Here is a 17122-nt window from a genome sequence, read left to right as displayed (position 1 = left end):
CTCAACTCCCTTTTGGATTCTGTTCTTATGCTTCCTTGTTCTAGTCTAAAATTGACAGGGACTTCTACTTCTGTGTGATCTCATTAGGTTACTGTTTCCTATGTATTTGAGCAGTTGGTCCCAGTTTTTGGCGCTGTTTGGGGAGATTGTGGAACCTTTAGGAGGCAGAACCTTACTGGAGGAAGTACATCATCACTGGGGGATGGGGCTTTGGAGGTTGTAGCCTCACTGTACTTTCTGTACTGGTTCTCTGCTTCAATTGTGTTAATGAATATGTGATCAGCCAGTTTCCTGTTTCTGCAACCATGTCATAATCACTCTATCATAATGAGCTCTATCCCTCTGGAACCATGAGCTAAAATAAACCCGTTTTTTCCTTAAGTTGCCTTTTGTCACAATATTTTATCACAGCAACAAAAAAGTAACTAATACTCTCTCATTCTACTGCTATTAGACAGCTGCATGTGTTCTCATCAAAATGACTTGTTTCATATGGATTGGATAGATAACTTTGCTTAGAGAGAAAGGATCCTAGTATTAACCTAAAAAATAAAACACTAGTAACGAAGATAATACAAGAATTTTGATCTAGTTTTGTTCTTTTATTATCTCTATTGAGAGCTTCTAGTTAACAGGAATAAAGACATAAGCAGGTTAAAGGGTTTGTAAAAATTCAAGTTTTAATACATAACTCAAATTACCATTAAGTAATAAAGCTTTCAATTTACCTATTCATCCATTTATTAATCTTCTAATTCAGAGACCTGTTTAACAGATAGAACTATATTTTATCATGCTCTTGACTCTATACTTGCAAAGAGTACCTCTTGTTACAAAGGAGATAGGCGTCCAATATTTTAAAAGGAAAAGAGAAAAAAAGGAAACAAAGTAAGAAAAAAGTTAATGTAATGATTTTAAGTTCAGAATCTTAGTTTGCTTCATACTACTGTGATAAACACCATGACCAAAAGCAACTTGGGGAGGAAAGGATTTATTTTTTGTTACATCTTATAGCCCATTATGAAGGAAAATCACTTCAGGAACCTGGAAGCAGGAACTGAGGCAGAGGCCCTGGGAGAATATTGCATGTTGGCTTTCTCTCCCATGCTCACTCAGCCTACTTTTTATACAACACAGGATCAGCTGCCCAGGGGTAGAACTACTCAGAGAGGGCTGGGCCCTCCCCTCTGATCATAAATCAAGAAGACACTTCACATGTGCCTGTAGGCCAGTCTGATATAAGAATTGTCTCAAAGTTCCCTCTTCTCAAATGACACTGGCTTGTGTCAAGTTGACAAAGAACTGATCACAGGGAGGGAGCTGTGAAAGCCAAGAACAGGTAAGAAGTAGGTATATGCAGAAAATGTTTAGGTTTTCATTGGAGAAGGGGTTTCTTAGAGTGAAGAAAGAGGAGGGAGGAAATCTGTAGAATTAATGGTGGAATGCAGATATGTTATTTCTCCAAATACTTTTTGCGATTTGATGGGTCAAGTGCAGCCATATGTGTTGCAAGAGCAGACAATAGAAGATGGACAAAGTACATACCATGTTTGTCTTTCTGAGTCTGGGATACCTCACTCAGGATGATTTTTTCTAGGTCCATCCATTTGTCTGCAAACCTCATGATGTCATTGTTTTTCTCTGCTGAGTAGTATTCCATTGTGCATATGTACCACATTTTGTTTATCCATTCTTCAGTTGAAGGGCATCTAGGTTGTTTGAAACCTGGGGCCTATGCAGGGTCCCTTGGCTCGGCCTGGGAGGAGGGGACTGGACCTATCTGGACTGAGTCCACCAGGTTGATCTCAGTCTGTGAGGAAGGCTTTGCCCTGGAGGAGATTGGAATGGGGGGCGGGCTGGGGGGAAGGTGAGGGGGGCGGGAGGGGGGAGAACAAGGGAATCTGTGCCTGTATGTAGAACTTAATTGCATTGCAAAATAAAAATTTAAAAAAAAAATTATGTAAAAAAAAATTTTAACTTTGATATAAAACTCTTAAAAAGTAAAAAAAAAAAAAAAAAAATGGACAAAGAAGCCTGGAAGAAACAGATAAAGGCTGTAATCTGGCACTCATGGAGCCACCTGCCTGAGCCTCCCTGGAAAAGCATGATGAGCTTCCCCATTGAACATGTTCCAGTATGCATAATGGTCCATCCCAGACAGGCATTCCCCAGTATTGGCTCCCTGCCTTTACTCTAAAGGAGAAGCACTGCTTCATGCCATACTGCACAACATCCCAGATAGGAAGAGCAGTGTACATGGTCAAAGGAAATAATACACAAGGAAGAAAAGTCACAGGAGACTTACCTTTGAGTTATAGTCAGAAGGAGAAAATTTGACTGAACGTAAAACAACATCTACTATTTTATTATTATAATCTAAGTGTCTTAGCATTAAAAAGAGTAAAGGGAGTAAAATAGGAAGGAAGAGTGGAAAGATCAGAGACAGCCATCTCACCTTCTGTCCTTGAAAAAGAAGTTCATGAGTTCTGTGAATCTCTTGAGCAGCAAAAATCTGAGCACCACTCAAGGGTAATATTGAAGACATCTCTAAGTTCTCAAAAAAGGTATGGTGACAGATATGAATCTATTTGCATTCTTCTATATGTAGACATCCAGTTATGCCAGCACCATTTGTTGAAGAAGCTTTCTTTTTTTCCATTGTATAATTTTGGCTTCTTTGTCAAAAATCAGATTTTCATAGGTATGTATATTAATGTCAGGGTCTGCAATTTCATTCAATTAACCCATGTGTCTGTCTTTATGCCAATACCAAGCTATTTTTATTACTATAGCTCTATAGTAGAGCTTGAAGTCAAGGATAGTGATGACTCTGAAAGTTCCTTTATTGTATAGTATTGTTTAGGCTCTCCTGGGTTTTTGTTTTCCCATATGAAGTTGAGTATTGTTCTTTCAAGCTCTGTGAAGAGTTGCATTGGGATTTTGATGGAGATTGCATTGCATCTGTAGATTGCTTTTGGTAAGATTGCCAATTTTGCTATTTTAATTCTACCTATCCAAGAGCATCGGAGATCTTTCCATTTCCTGATATCTTCTTAAATTTTTTTCTTCAAAGACTTAAAGTTCTCATTATACAGGTCTTTCATTTGTTTGGTTAGAGTTACTCCAAGATATTTTATGTTATTTGTGGCTATTGTAAAGGGTGATGTTTCTCTAATTTCTTTCTTAGCCCATTTATCATTTGTATATAGGAAGGCTTTTTTTAATTAATCTTGTATCCTGCCACCTTACTGAAGGAGTTTATCAGCTGTAGGAGTTCCCTGGAATAATTTTTGGGGTCACTTATGTATACTATCATATCATCTGCAAATAATGAAAGTTTGGCTTCTTCCTTTCCAAATTGCATTCCTTTGATCTCCTTTTGTTGTCTTATTACTCTAGCTAGAACTTCAAGTACTACATTGAATAGGTATGGAGAGAGTGGACATCCTAATCTTGTTCCTATTTTTAATGTAATCACTTTGAGTTTCTCTCCATTTAGTTTGATGTTGGCTGTTGGCTTGCTATATGTCACCTTTATTATGTTTAGGTATGTTCCTTTTATCTCTGATCTCTCCAAGACCTTTATCATGAAGGGGTGTTGGATTTTGTTAAAGGACTTTTCAGCATCTAATGAGATGAATATATGGGTTTTATTTTATATGGTCAGTTACATTGACAGATTTTTGTATGTTGAACCATCACTGAATCTCTGGGACGAAGCTTACTTGATCATAGTGGATAATTTTTTTTTGATGTGTTCTTGCATTCACTGTCAGTATTTTATTGAGTATTTTTGCATCAATGTTCATGAGAGAGATTGGTCTGTAATTCTCTTTCTTTGTTGCATCTTTGTGTGGTTTGCGTGTCAGGGTAATCGTAGCCTCATAAAAAGAGTTTGGCAATGTTTCTTCTGTTTCTATTGATCAAAATGATTTCAGAGGTATTGGTATTAGCTCTTCTTTGAAATTCTGGTAGAATTCTCCACTGAAACTATCTGGCCCTGGACTTTTTCTGGTTGGGAGACTTTTAATAACTGCTTCTATTTCCTTAGGGGATATAGGTCTATTTAAATTGTTTATCTGATCTTGATTTAATTTTGGTATGTGGTATTTATCCAGAAAATTGTCCATTTCTTTTACATTTTCCAATTTTGTGGAGTACAGGTTTTCGAAGTATGACCTAATAATCCTCTATATTTCTTCAGTGTCTGTTATTATGTTCCCCTTTTCAGTCCTGATTTTGTTAATTTGGACATTCTCTCTCTGTTTTTTTGTTTTTTGTTTGTTTGTTTGTTTTGGTTTTTCTGGGGGTTTTTTTTGTTTTGTTTTTTAGTTTGGGTAAGGGCTTGTCTATCTTGTTGATTTTCTTAAAGAACCAACTCTTTGTTTCATTGATTCTTTGTACTGTTCTCTTTGTTTCTATTTCATTGATTTCAGCCCTCAATTTGATTATTTGCTGTCATCTATTCCTCATAGGTGACTTTGTTTCTTCTTGTTCTAGAGCTCTCAGGTGTGCTGTTAAGTGGATCGTGTGATATGTCTCCACTTTCTTTATGTAAGCATTTAGTGCTATGAACTTTCCTCTTAGTACTGCTTTCATAGTGTTCCATAGGTTTGGGTATGTTATGCATTCATTTTTCATTGAATTCTTGGAAGTCTCCAATTTCTTTATTTCTTCTTTGACACATCAATGATTCAGTTGAGCATTGTTTGGTTTCTATGAGTTTTTAGACTATTATTGTTAATAATTGTTATTGTTGAATTCTAACCTTAAGCCATGGTAGTCCAATAAGATACAGGGGGTTATTCCAATTTTTTGTGTCTGTTGAGATTTTTTTTGTTACTGAGTATGTAGTCAATTTTGGAGAAAGTTCTATGAGGTGCTAAGAATAAGGTATATTCCTTTGTGTTTGGGTGAAATGTTCTATAGATGTCTGTTGGGTCCATTTGAGTCATAACATGTTAGTTCCCTTATTTCTCCATTAAGATTCTGTCTAGCAGACCTGTCTAGTGGTGAGAGTGGGGTGTTGAAGTTTCCCACTACTAGTGTGTGGGGATTTGTTTGTGATTTAAGCTTTAGCAATGTTTCTTTTTCAAATATAGGTGCTCTTGTATTTGGGGCATAAATGTTCAGAATTGAAACTTCATCTTGATTGGTTTTTACTATGATGAATATGAAATAGCCTTCTCCATCTCTTTTGATCAATTTTAGTTTGAAGCCTATTTTACTTGATATTACAATAGCTACACCAGCTTGGTTTTTAGGTTCATTAGATAGGTAAATCTTTTCCCAACCCTTTACTCTGAGGTAATGTCTGTCTTTGAGTTGAGGTGTGTTTCTTGTATATAGCAGAAGAATGGATCCTGTTTTCATACCCATTCTGTTAGCCTGTGCCTTTTTATAGGTGAATTGAGTCCATCAATATTAAGAGATATTAATGAGCAATGACTGTTAATTCTTGGCTTTTTTGTTTTGTTAGTGGTGATGTGTGTGTGTGTGTGTGTGTGTGTGTGTGTGTGTGTGTGTGTGTGTGTTTCTCTTCTTTGGGATTTGCTGGTATGATGTTATCTATTGCCTATGTTTTGGTGGTCGCAGCTAACTTCCTTGAGTTTGAGTTCTCCTTCTGGTACTTTATGTAGGGCTGGATTTGTGGATATGTAATGTTTAAATCTGATTTTGTCTTGGAATACCTGTTTTCTCCACCTATGGTGATTGAAAGCTTTGCTGGGTATAGTAGTCTGGGCTGGCATCCATGGTCTCTAAGTGTCTGCAGAACATCTGTTCAGGACCTTCTGGCTTTCAGAATTTCCATTGTGAAGTCCAGTATAATTCTGATAGGTCGGCCTTTAAATACTGCTTGAGCTTTTTTCTTTGCTGCTCTTAATATTCTTTCTTTATTCTGTATGTTTTGTGTTTTAATTATTATGTGACAAGGGAAGTTTTTTTCTTGGTCCAGTCTATTTGGTGTTCTGTAAGCTTCTTGTACCTTCATAGGTATGCCATTCTTCAGGTTAGGAAAGTTTTCTTTTATAATTTTGTTGATTATTTTTCTGTGCCTTTGAGCTGAAATTGTTCTCCTTCTTCTATCTCTATTATTCTTAGGTTTGGTCTTTTCATAGTGTCCCAGATTTCCTGAATGTTTTGTGTTAAAAATTTGCTGGATTTAACATTTTCTTTGACCCATGAATCTATTTCCTCTATGGTATCCTTAATGCCTGAGATTCTCTCTTTCATCTCTGTTGGTTATTCTTGCCTCTGTAGCTCCTGTTTGTTTACTCAGATTTTCCTTTTCCTCAGTTCCCTTGGTTTGTGTTTTCTTTATTGCCTCTATTTCATTTTTTAGATCTTGAATTGTTTCCGTCACCTGTTTGATTCCTTTTTCTTGGGTTTTTTGGCTTTCTTTAAGGAATTTATTGATTTCTTCCTTTTTTCTTTGTCTTTTCCTCCATTTCTTTAAGGGAACTTTTCATTTCCTCTTTAAGGGCCTCTATCATCTTCATAAAGTTATTTTTAGGTCATTTACTTCTGAAAATGGGGTGTTCAGGTCTTGCCATTGTAGGATCACTAAGTTCTGGTGGTGCCATATTGCTCTTTATATTTTTGAATGTGTTCTTACAATGACTTCTATCCATTTCTTTTTTCAATACTTACAGGTGGAACTCTAGGTCACTCTTCTTCCAATTGGTGCAGGCGGGGGCCTGTGGCTCAGGTGGTTACTGGTGCCTTAGGGAATGGTTGGTGAAGGGGCAGGAGTGGAGGTTGCTGCCTGGTCTATGGGGCTATAGTGGCTGGGAAGAGAAGCACAGAATGTGCCCTGAGGGCCTAGGGGATAGAGAACTGGGCTGTCCAGTTGGGAGATCAGGGCCTTACCTCTTCTTCCCAATCAGTACAGGAGGGGCATGTGGCTCCTGTGGTAGCTGGTGCCTCAACCATATTTCCCATTCTTAATGTGGAAAATATTTTTCTTTTTAATATTATTTAACTCTCTCTTAAATGACTTCCCATGTACCTCACCAAGTCTGCTGAATTCTGTTTGTTCACAGCATCAGTGAAGAGGACCTCCCATGATTTCCAAGTGCAAGCCCCATTTTCTAGAGTCCCTGTGAATAGCAGTCAACTGCTGTGAGTGCTCACAGAGAGGCCCAGGTGGTAACTGTGGCAGTGCCAGCTGGCATGAATTCTCCTTCTATGTGGTTGTGCCATGAGCTGGAGCATCAAATGTTTTATTCCCAGCACAGCAGCTATTCCTGAATCTACTGATATTTTGACTACCATCTGCAGTCTCACAGCCCCGCCATCAGCACCATGCTGCTCAGGCCATGGCCTGGTGGGACTGGCACCAGCTCTGCCACTGCCACCAAATGTAATTTTTAACTAAGTCTCTGTTGTTCTGTTTACCAAGAAAGACTCAAGAGTCAGATGTTGGGGTGAAAACCTGCTAGCTCAGAGAAGCAACCAGCTCACCTTCCTTTTTGGAAGATCAAACAAGAAAGTATTTCTCCACTTATCCTAAACCAAAAAAGACCGAGCATCTCCAAATCCATCCTTACTCCTTCCTGTGCACATCTCTATCTGTATTCCTGGTTTCTCCATACTCTCTATGGCTAATTCCTGTCAACTAGTTGCTGGCTCCACCCCCTAATCCAAGGTTGATTTTATTAACACAGTCTCAGGGGTTCACAATGTGATCAAATACCCTGCAACAGAGGGCTTTCTGAAGATTGCAGATAGCAAATAGAAATTAGGGACCTATATCTCTGTGTGTCCAAAGCCTGTGCTCTTTAACAGAGCAGTCTGACCACCCTTACCCTTCTTATCCCTCCAGGAAAATTGTTACACACACACACACACACACACACACACACACACACACACATACACACACTTAATCTATTTATTTAAAAATAAGATGACAAGAGGGAGGAGAATGGGATGGATTATACCAGATTGTTATCAGGGAAAAGATTGCATACTAGGCTGGATGTTTGGAGAAGAGTGGTAAAGTGGCATTGGTCAGAACCCTGAGCAACACTGGCAGAGCTGCCAGATATGAGACTGTGTGAGAAAAAGCCTGCCACCTGCCACAGAGGCATGGGGTAGGAAACTTTATTAACCCCTAGCTCATTACACTAAAATACATACCTTATAAAACCAAATGTTCCCTCATTTCTAACCAGGCCATGAGCCATATCTCCAAGCTGAAATCTTGCCTCTAAGATAGATAGAGAGACAGACAGACAGATGGATAGATAGATAGATAGATAGATAGATAGATAGATAGATAGATGATAGATAGAAAGCAAACCTCACTGATACTTACATGAATATTTTTTAACTCAACTTGTCTCTAAATGTGGAATGATTGGTTTTTATTTCCTTTAAGTATGTATCTGGTGAGAATTTCTCTCTCTTGGTTTGTGTACCCCCTCCAAACTTCCTTCCTCCATCTTCACCTCCTGTATGTGTGTGCATGTGTTTTTTTTAAATCTCTCTTGCTCTCTCCCACTCTTTGTCAGCAACCATCACATCTACATGACCAAGACACACACATCATAATGTCTTTCAAGGAATATGTCTTAAGACATAAGTACAAATAAGAACAATGATACCTGAAAGTTCCTGAGGGCTTTAAATGGGAGAACCTTACTGGTTTCAGGGATACTATTGGCTTATTGTTCATCTCTTTGAAAAGTTAAGCCAATGTAAACCCCTTTATGTATGCATTGAGGTAGTATCTCATACACACAAATAAATTCCCATGTCTTAAATGCACATTTTGATGAGGATCAATAACACATGAGTCGAATAAAATGTACAATGATCAAAACATAAATATTTTTAAAGCCCTAGAGAGTTCTCTCAGACCTTTTTCAGCAAGTCACTTTGCACCATAGTGATCATGACTTTCTGTTGGTATTCCTGTAAACTGGGTTTGGCATCTCTTGACTATCACATAGAGTTTTACAGTGTTTTGTGGCTCTTGTAGCTAGTTCTTATGGTGTTCTGAGATTCCTTGGCAGTGCTGAGCTCCTCCACTGTGTTTCGGTATCCAAAGGAGTCCATTTTTCTCTGGATAATTGTTGCTTCTTGTAGGTTGCTTCTTTAATATTTTTAATAACTTTTCCACAGGAGAGAGCTGAAATATGCAAGATTTTTTTAAAAATAGTTTATCATTGTTTGTTTAAATATCTATGGGCAAACTTGTTAAATCCTAAGCTGTTTTACTTAATAAGAACTGTAATGTTCTCCATGATGATATTTCTCACGCCCACTCGAAATGTGCACAGTCTGATGGCTTTTACATCTGTTCCACTGCCAGATATTGTTAGTTGTGATTATCTCAACCATTCTAGTGAGTATGTGGTCCTCATCACAATTAAATTTGCATTTCCATAATAATGAGCAATACAGAAAACTGTTTCAAATGTCCTTTATCCATTAACATATCTTGTCGAGAAGTATTTTCTCATTTTTAACTAAGTTATGTCTTAATTACTAACTTGTCTAAAGTACCTTTTTTTCGATATATATGAAAATGCATTTCTTTCTGTCCATGGATCTCTTTCATTTCCAGTAATACTTACTATATTCAGATAACTTTTACCTTTGAATCCAAGCATCAAATGTTGTGCTTGCTGTACTTTCTGCTTCAGAATAAAAAAAAAATCTTTGTTCACTTCAAAAAATTGTCTCTTCTATGCATTTTGTTCTTTTAGATTTTATATCTAATCCTGCCCTCCAGTATGAGCTATCTTCACAGAACCTTGTGGCATATAGCCTCTGTGGATTCTTCTAGAAACCTCATGACTTCACATTTTAATTTTTTGACTCCTTTATGATAGATGATAGATAGATAGATAGATAGATAGATAGATAGATAGATAGATAGACAGACAGACAGACAGTATATTTTGATCATCTCACTCCATGACCCTCTCTTGTTCTCCTGTTCACCTACCTACCCACCCAAACCCGTACCCACCCACCTATCCAGAAAACCTTACTTCCCAACAAGCCTCTGCTTCTACTTTCAGGATTAGTTTTTAAACAACTCGGCATTCTAATTTAAATCAATTTTATATGATGTAAACCATAAGTCAATATTTGCACTTAACATTTCCCTTTGATTGCTAAAGTTTTGTTGGTGCTATACCTCCAGACTTTTGATTATAAAAAATGTTCAAAAGAAAAATAATTAACTTGTTTCATTAATTAAATGCTTAAAAATTGGTTTTTAATGAAACACAGTTGTATAATACTCAAAAGCTTACATATTACTACATGTCATATTAACTTTGCTGAAGGTTTCATTTTCTTCTAATTAAAAGCTCTCAGATATAAGTATAATCTTCATTGTGTACTGTTTATGAAGACTTCTGGTTTGTATTCACCAAGCATTCTGAAAGATGGAAGATTTTTGAGGTTTTAGGGAGGATCAATATTTTACTTAAACCTATTGTTTAATGTCATAATCCTACCACAGTATTGGAACTTCGATTTTAGCCAGGGGTCTTGTGATTACAATTTGATTTGTGAGATAGAACTATAATCCATTTTCCCTCAGTAAGATGGAGACTGCTATGTATCCTTTATCAATTTCTGTATGTGTAAATGTGTGAGTGTATGAGCATGTGACACACACACCACAGCATGTGTGTGGAAGCCAGAGTACAAATTCAGCTTTCAATCTTCCCGTTCAAGTTTGAGACAGGGTCTCTTGCTGTCCACCACTGTACAACTGAGCTAGCTGTTTTGGGGGCTCCCAGGGAGTCTCCTGTCTCTGCCTCTGACATCGTCTAAGTCACGGGTTCTGGAGAACTAACATGGTCACATTTGCACACTAAAACTTTATTCTCTGAGCTATTTCCCAAGGCCCCTTTCTTCATTTTTTGTGTGTTTAAAAATATAGCTAATCAATTGGTCTTCATTTGGAAGTGAATATATAGTGAATATTGTGGTGACAGATTTGTAATATAAGAAATAAAGCTTGCCTGAAGATGAGAGGACAGAGCCAGCCACAGAGTTAGCCACAGATGTCAGGCAGTGACACACATATTTAATCCTAGCACTCGGGAGGCAGAGGCAGAGATCTGTCTGGATTTTTGTGAATTCAAGGCCACACTGGGCTACATGAGATTAATCCAGTCTAGAAGAGAAACAGAGCTGGGCAGTGGTGGCACACACATTTAATTCCAGCACTTGGGATCACACACCTTTAATCCCAGCACTAGGAAGGTTGAGACAGGAAATGATATGGCTGGGCAGGGAAAGGAATATAAGGCAAGAGGACACAGGAATTCACTCTCTTGCAGAGACTCTGTCAGGCTGAGGAGTTGGTGAAGTGAGAGGTGGTAGCTGTGGCTTGCTCTGTCCTTTGATCTTCAGGCAAGCTTTATTTCATAGATTACAAACATATCACCAGAGAATATGATAATTAACTCAAATTTTCATGTACAGTATCAAAGACAAAAAGTGATCATTACAGCTTACAAGCCAGTGTCTAAGAATCTATGGCTGAAATCTATTGCTTGGATTTCAGGAGAATCAGAAATCCAAGATAGGTGTCATTTCACATGAGTATACACCTACTAAGTCTTTACATTTCAAAACTTTAGAATCATCAATCATAGGTCCAATCTCTGGGTGATACCACATCAAGTTCAGGACTTACAGGGACTTTGAAGTCAAATGAGGTTTGTACCATGCAATGATTTATCAGTTCTTCAGTGAAATACTGTTAGGATTGAGGGGGAATAGAATGAATCTTTAAGGAACTAAATAAGAGATAGTAGTCAATGGTGAAGCAAATCTTCAAACCTTCCGTAATAAAATGTAGCTCTCTTAGCCACAGTGGAAATTCTTGACATGACACACCCACAACCATCACAAGAGCCATAAGTACAGTTCACACACACACACACACACACACACACACACACACACACACACTTGTGTAGTGACTGAAACATATACAGTCAGGAGATGAGGATGCAGCTGGGTTATAAATGAAACTTCCTGGAGGTGAAGCATGGTGTGGTATCCTGGGATCTTTCTATGTGACCAGAGTTCTGAACTGGGCAGATCACCTACATTTTGCCTCCCTGTTCTCACATAAAAAGTCATATAATAAAAGCTTGCTGTTGTTTCATGTTGTCATAAAAGTTCCTCTCGTTTTATGAACTTCAGTTTTCAGTTACTCCAAAGCAACCACACACTTTAAGAAGTAACTTGCATTATCTGTGCACATGTTCTCAGGGAGCCACGCTGCAAATACATATTCCACAAGTGTCAGGGTTCTAAATAACACGTTACCTTTCTCTTCACTAATCTATAATTATATCTTGTACTGAAGTTTTGAACTATGTTAAGTTTATTGCTGTATCTCCTAAGCCAAAAGTTGGCTTCTTGCCTCTTCATTATTCATTTTCTACTCACATTTGATTTAGAGCCAGTTCATTTTGAAAATAATCAGTGTTGCTATCCTCGGCCTCCAAGTTGAAGTCCTTGCACATTCACCCCTTCTACCTCATCCCTCCCACTTCTTCAAATCATTTTCCTCAAACTCCAGCATGTTTTTAATATTTACTATTCCTTAGAATACTTTCATTTCATTTCTATCTCCTCACATTTAAAAAGGCACTTGTGCCGTTTACAGTTTTCAGAATCCAATATTTATCAGTTGTCACAACGTCTCTAAGATTAGAATATAGAAGTGTATGCCTACCTACCTACTGTTTTCCAAGGAATTCTGTCCTTAAAACCCCAACGGGCTGCAGTTTTTACCAGTGAGCCTAGAGGTCTGGTTTTTTTGCTCTTATCTTCCACATATGTCAGGGAAGTTCAATTTCATGATAGCTAATCAGAACCTTTTACCAGTCATCCTCCAAAAATAATATGACTTCATATCCAATAAAATGGTCCTATACGGTATTTGGGTTATACTTGTGCACTTCATTCTCTATTTACACAACATTGAAATTTAACCAAGAGACTCTTTTGCTAAATCTAGAAGTTCTTATGTAAGCAAAGGCTTGAAACACCATTAACATATATAGCCGAATTCTTCTGGTGAATGTTAATCCTAAAAAAAAGAAGCACAAGTATGTCAGTGGACTGCTGTATTTATGACTAGCAATAGATAAAGCCATTTTTTTGTTTTGGGGGTTTTTGTATATTTTGCACATTTAATTCTGAGGACTACATGAAAAAGAAAGAGTCTTATTAATGAGTCTTCAGTTCCTTCCCTTGCTTGGCCTTCAGAGGACAACCACAATAAGGCCACCTTTCAGCCTGGAGCCACAGGCTTATGAACCAAAGCTTTGTTTGGAAGCATTTACAGAGCATTTATAAGCCACTCCAAAGCACCTGCTAGGGAGTGCTGCCATTAGATGCTTCACAGGAAGCACATTTGGATTGCTGCTTTATGTTCCCCATCCACATAAAACACTTTAAGTGAAATGGTAGCATGCTGTCCTCTTTAAAGATATCTACTTTAAGGTAAATGGTAGGCATAAAACATAAAATGCATTTGTTTTTAAGATATAAGCTGTTGGTTATAGGTACGTCAATATACCATCAAATAGAATAACAAGAGACTCGCTAGCAGTGTGTGAGTTCATGTTTTTAAAATAAAAGCAAATTAGAATCTTTTTTTTAAATGTCAAAAATATACACACACATAAGTCTTTAATTTTAGAAAGACTGGAAAGATAATAATAAAATTGAAATGGTAATTTCCTCTGGTTGGTAAGGATTATAGTTGGATATTTATTTAAATATTCTATAGTTTATAAATGTAATTGATGAAACATTAGAGTTACAACAAGAAAAAGATAAATGTTATGAAAAAAATTGTATCTTTCTAAGATATTTTTCTATCTTAAATTTAATAAAATCCATACAAATTAAATTAGCAAATTGCTTTTACGCTTGAAGCTGTTAATATTTCTTAACCACTTCTTTATTTTATGGCTATTTCAGGAAAATTCTATGAATGAATAAATTTTAATAAAACACTGTATTTTGACAATAACCAATACTCTAGGTGTTTTATTAGTATAAGTAACAATTTTTTTTCTCCTATCTGTGGAGGACTGAATTCCAAAATTAAAAACACAGACTGAGATCCTTCTGGGTGTTGGAGAGAAACATAGGCCTCTTGCCTAGCATCTGGGAGCAATGAACTTTTCTTAGATTGAACGCTAGGTTCCACCTTCATCTTCACACTGTCTTCTTTCTGTTTCTATGTTTAAAGTCTTCCTTTCCAAGAGGAAAAAAAAATCATCTTTGCTTGAGCATCCACAAAGACCCTATGTCCAAGTAGACTCACATTCACAGATACTCATATTAGGATTACAACATTCGCTTGGGGAAACACATTTCAACACACAGAGGCCAGCCTGAACTACAGAGTGAGTTCCAGGAAAGGCACAAAGCTACACAGAGAAACCCTGTCTTGAAAAAAAAATGTATGACTCTTTATGACAAAGCTCATTCTCAGGATGGTGCCTTATTTATTGTGCTATGTGAATTATAACTCTAAGTATTTTGCCAAGAGGACTGAACTAGTACTCCCTATTTTCTCTTTTACCAGGACCTGTCAATATGTGTAGGCAGAGTTTTCCTGTCCCAAAGCCACTCTCAAATAAACACACTGAATGAAGTTTATGTTAATTACAAATGCTTGGCCAATAGCTCAGGCTTATTACTAACTAGATCTTACATTTTAAGTTAACCTGTATTCCTTATTTACCCTCTGCCACATGGTGGTAACTTTATTAACATGGCACATTCATCTCCTGCTCCCTCTGTGTCTGGAGAGCAACTCCAGACTCTGCCCCTCTTCCTCCCAGCATTCTCCTAGTCCTGCTCTCCTGCCTAACCTTATTCTGTTTATCTATTGGCCAGTCAGCTTCTTTATCAAACCAATCACAGTGACATATATTCACACAGTGTGAAGGAATATTCTACAGCAAACACGGGTTGCATTTGACCAAGACTGTGAAGAAAGCAACCCAGGTCATCATTGAGAAGTACTACATGCACCTGGGTAATGACTTCTACACCAAGTGTGTGTTCAAAGAGATTGCCATCATCCCCAGCAAGAAACTCTGCAACAAAATACCTGCTATGTCGTGCATGTCTGAATCCTCTAATGAAGAGGATTTAGAGAGGTCTTGTAAGAGGTATCTCTGATAAGTTGCAAGAGGAAAAGAGAGATAATTATGTTCCTGAAGTCTCAGCCCTAGATCAGGAAATCTTTGAAGTAGATGCTAACACAAAGAAATGCTGGAGCTTCTGGACTTTGGCACGCTCTCCAACCTGCAGGTCACTGAGCCTACAGTTGGGATGAATTTCAAAACACCACATGGAGCCATTTGAATCTCTTCTGTCATGTTTTCAATAAACCTCAAAACAAAACAAAAAAAGAGGACTGAACTAATGTTAATAATGTTAAGATGAAAATGTTTTTTAAATGTTTCTAGGGAGTTGGACATGGTGGTGCATCCCAGGAATCCCAGCTCTCAGGAGGCAGACACAGGAAGATCTACAAGTTCAAGGTCAGCCTGGTGTTCATTGTGAGGTCCAACCAAATAGTGAGGCCCAGTTTCAGAGACAACAAAAACACCCAGAAGTTCCTTTGAGAAAAATCACAAAGGCTCCTACTGAAACTACAGCCATGGTCCTGCTCTCTGCCACATGGGTTTCAGGGGTCCACCAACTCTGAAGACACTGGTTGACTCATAGCTGTTCCCACAGTTTGAGGATGCCCCTTATAGGTCACATGTTTCAAGTCCATAGAAGCACATCTGAAATAAATCAATATATAAATAAATAAATGAATAAATAAATAAATAAGATAGACAATGAAGGGAGACTTGATGCTTAACCAGTGTCAAAGCTTCTCTGTAACTCTCCCAGGTAGTTTACAGATAAGTCAGGTGCACACCATATGGACACGGGCCATAGTTACTGCTTACTCTGGGAAGGATGAGTTGTATAAAAATGGACAAATCTGAAATTCAGTGTAAATTCTATTTCTAAAGACTGTGTTCATTGCTTAGAGGTGAAAACATAGTATACCTTCAATTTTCAAAAGTAAAAGTGTAGCTGGTTTCCAGTTGCTGCAGAGACTCATACATGGTTAAAGTTTTGGGAATAAGTGACTGTCGACTTATTAGGCCTGCCTGTGTCACATACTCCAAATCTAAGGAAACATCACAGAAGAGCACATGGAAAGAATGTAAGAGCCTGATAAAGGACTAGAGTTTGTGGAATGCTCTCTTCCATGCATGACAAGATACGATATTTATGAACTCGAGAATATTCTCATGTGTTATTGTGGTCTTTATAAAATAGAACATCTTATAACAGATTCTAAACTGGCATAAAGTACATGATATGCAGCATTTGCTTTTGATGCCTTATTGATTGTAAATTTTGTGTTCCTATCATGTGTCAGCTAACCCTTCTGGCATTGCTTAAAGCAATATACTACTAGTGCTTTAATCTCCAGATTTTTAGCCAATTAGAATATATTTGGGGGCCTAATGAGACATGATTTAAGTGTATGTGTACATACAAGCATGCATGTAACAGCATATTTTTGCGAATACGTATTGGATAATTATTCTCACAATGGAGCTCTTTTTTGTCACTAAGTTGCCTAGGTATGTTTGTGTGAGCACATGCACACATGTATGTCTATTATATGTATTCTTGCAACTTACACTCTTTGAACATTTTGGGTTTATAACATATTGTCATCAACTATATAGTTACCATACTATATTTTAAATTTTTTGAAATTAAAATATAATTATATCATTTTCCTATTTCTTCCCTCCAAACCTTCCCATTTGCCCCACCTTACTCTCTCTCTCAAATTCATTACCTCTAGGCTCTTTTTCTTTAAGTGTATGTGTGTGTATGTATTTCTAGTTTATGAATATATTAAATACAATCAGTACAGTTTGTATTATGTTACTTGTATATATACATATATATACATAAGTATATATGATTTCAATACTGACATTAGATAACCAACTGTGTACTTTCTCCTAGGGAAGACTATTTTCTCCCACTCTTGGCATTCCTTAGTTGCCATTTTGTTCTTCAT

The 17122-nt window shown here is 37.3% G+C and overlaps 1 pseudogene; it reads left to right on the top strand.

Annotated features, from left to right (window-relative positions):
• LOC131922853 (small ribosomal subunit protein eS17-like) overlaps positions 1 to 15381 on the top strand; it is a 33057-nt pseudogene extending 17676 nt beyond the window's left edge.
• Positions 15382 to 17122: the final 1741 nt, after the last annotated feature.

Source organism: Peromyscus eremicus, chromosome 12 (assembly GCF_949786415.1).
Source record: "Peromyscus eremicus chromosome 12, PerEre_H2_v1, whole genome shotgun sequence".
Taxonomy (NCBI): domain Eukaryota; kingdom Metazoa; phylum Chordata; class Mammalia; order Rodentia; family Cricetidae; genus Peromyscus; species Peromyscus eremicus.
Note: the sequence above shows the minus strand (reverse complement) of the source record. Positions and strands in the feature narration are given on the sequence as shown.